This window comes from Physella acuta, unplaced genomic scaffold, assembly GCF_028476545.2.
Source record: "Physella acuta isolate Inbredline_101_S28 unplaced genomic scaffold, ASM2847654v3 ptg000344l, whole genome shotgun sequence".
NCBI lineage: Eukaryota > Metazoa > Mollusca > Gastropoda > Physidae > Physella > Physella acuta.
In genome coordinates, this window is record NW_026731863.1 from 8,353 (window position 1) to 11,166 (window position 2,814).

The 2,814-nt window shown below is 33.5% G+C and overlaps 1 pseudogene; it reads right to left on the reverse strand.

The window, feature by feature from the left end:
* Nucleotides 1-447: 447 nt before the first annotated feature.
* LOC131941061 (transcription initiation factor TFIID subunit 10-like) lies at nucleotides 448-2,072 on the reverse strand (annotated as a pseudogene).
* Nucleotides 2,073-2,814: the final 742 nt, after the last annotated feature.

The following is a 2,814-nucleotide window of genomic DNA, read 5'->3' on the forward strand; positions in this document are numbered from 1 at the left end:
TCAGGTATAAAAATAAAAACTAACTAAACGTGTTATGCACACTATTCTACAACCTATTATTAAAAAACAGAGAAAAATATTTCCATGTTTAAAAATGTTCCAACATACAACTCAATGTCCCACTCAGAAATGGTTTCTGCGTAGAAAATACTTCTAGTACAGAAGGTTATCAGTAAATAGGTAGAGGCTTTATTAAATACTGATTATACATAGGTTTACCACCCAACAAGGGGAGTAACCACCATTTCTTGTGTACTATTTTGAACCAAATCAAAATATTGGAAAAGCATTAATACCTTTATACTCTCATTGAGTAGTGGCAATAATACATTTTCAAACAGAATAGATGCATTTTCACTTAACACTAACTGGGTAAAGTCTTCACAGGTATCAGTGGTCAAACATTCACCTATTGAGATTACAGAACTTGTTGAAGTACATTAGATATTAAAAAAAGAAAACTTTAAAATTAGTACTGACAGAAGTAAATGTGATCAACAAAGAATTACAAATCTCCATTTCTTTTAAGTAAGTATAATATGATTATCTAGCCTCCAATGAAATAGTATTAGGCGGCTAGCGGCCTAGTAAAATATGCACATTGTCCATAACATGCCTAGAATAAAAATATGCTACTCCATAAAAAGTTGTTACCTAAAAAACATAATAAATAAAAAACAACCATTTAGCTGCACTGTACAAAAGAACATAACTAAACAATGGATGCCTGTTATACAAAATACAAAGGTTTCTTCACATTGATGCCATACTCTGCTAGGGCTGGTGTAAGGTCTTCCATTTGTAATGTCATCTTTTTGTCCTTTCCTTGTTTTTTCTGCAATCTGTCCAGAAGCTCTCATCTTTGAATGCTGTAGTGCATCATTGGCAACATCAGAAATAAACTTTTGTGCTGCCAGGGAAATAAGTCTTGTTATTCTTGGGTCACTGGAATCAAAGCCTGCCCTGTTGAGATAGTAGCCTGTCACAGAGTCTGGTATTGTAGGTGCATAATCTTCCGATTGAAGAACACAATCGCTCAGGGGTAAACCTGCTGATTTGTCTTGATTTTGCGACTGAGTATCTTGGGAAATTTGGCTTTGTAGTATAAACGTTGGTTTAACATCATCTCATTATATATACTAATTTTTTTTATTTTTCTTTTAATTTATTTTTTGTTGTTGCTAAAATCCATATTTTTTTTTTTAAATACTTTTATTTGCAATTAAAACAAGTACATCAACATCAAATTTTTTAACATAATTTTGAACACCAAATGAAAACGAAAGGTTTTGCAAATGTACATAATGAATATTTACATGATGTCATGTATTTGATTATAAAAAAATTGCAAAGGATGACAGTAAAAGGGGTGAAGGTCAAATGAAAGTGTCAGAAGTCTGGGTGGGGAGAGGAAAGGAAATTTTTCAGAGAGGGTCAATTGGACAGTGAAGCATTTTCTATGTAGGGAAACAACTTAAGTTGACTAGTTGAAAGGGTTTTGTAGTGGTCGCATTGAGTTTTCAAAAGGTTGCAGTGTGAAAGAAGAGGGGAAAGAGACAAGATTTAGAACTTTAAATAAGTTCTGGATATTGATGTTGCGGTGGGTGGTGGGGTCGTTGGAACAGTTAAAGGGATTGTGGGCAATGTTCCCTCTAAGGACCAAGAGTGTGTGTGCAAAAAATATGTTGTGTGCGCGGTGCTAAAAATGACGAGGGCCAGTTTATATGTATGTTTAGGCTTGCAATTAAGCAGAGTAATGAAGGCATGCATTTTGATAAATTAATAGAATAATATGTGTGACTAATGGAACGTATGCAATTAAATGGAGATACGAATACCATCAAAATAAAAAATAAATAATAAAAACTTTCAGAGTTGTACTTAGACAACAAGTTATATGGTCGACTTACTGTGTTAAGTAAGACAGGCTTATGGTAATAATGCTAATACCATAACGGTAATACAAACACAATAGTTTAACATATGCAACATTTAATAAAGCGGACTTAAAAACAAATATTAGCTAACCTTTCAGGGGCATTTATTGCAATTTCTTGCGTCTAACCTTGCATTGCTTCCACACCTTATATGCTTTGTTTAAATCCACATCCTCTCCAGCATTGAGATATAATTTAATTTGCATTAGATTCTCCAAATGTGTGGCTTCAAGTCTATTTCGTGCTTGCACTTTTATTATGTTAATAAGGCTAAAACCTTGTTCGTAAACAGCACTGCATGCTTGGAAGGTACAATAATGTCACTTAACTTTGCAAGTGAGCTAAATTGTTCTTTGTTTTGACAAATCTTGCATATTCAGACATATAATTTACAGAAACAGATTTGAGTTTTTTCACTTTATCGAAATTTGGAGTCGTTGTATTGGGTGGTAATTAACTGATCATTTGTTGTACGTAACCGGTCTTTGTACTTTACTCACAGTTGTTTGATATCTTTGACGCCAAACGCAAATGCATTTTTTTAAACCTGTAGAATAAAATAAGATATCCAAAACTGCAGTTCATCTCCTGAAAACCTAACATTTAAATGGTCGCAGACTGATTGTATGTACTGTGTGGTTTGCCTTGTGTCGATTCTTTCGTTTAACTCACACTTTTCTTGGCTTTAATGTTCAGTGTAGTGCTTTATTACGGCTGTTTTCAGAGCTGAGTTATTCCACTAAATACGATTTTGTAGAATACAGAATTGACTGGACGAAATTTAAAATAAAGGATTAGCATTTTATGTACTGTTATGTCAGTACTTTCATCAACTATAAGCGTGTGGAATGATGCTGCTCGAAGTTCTGTCAGTATG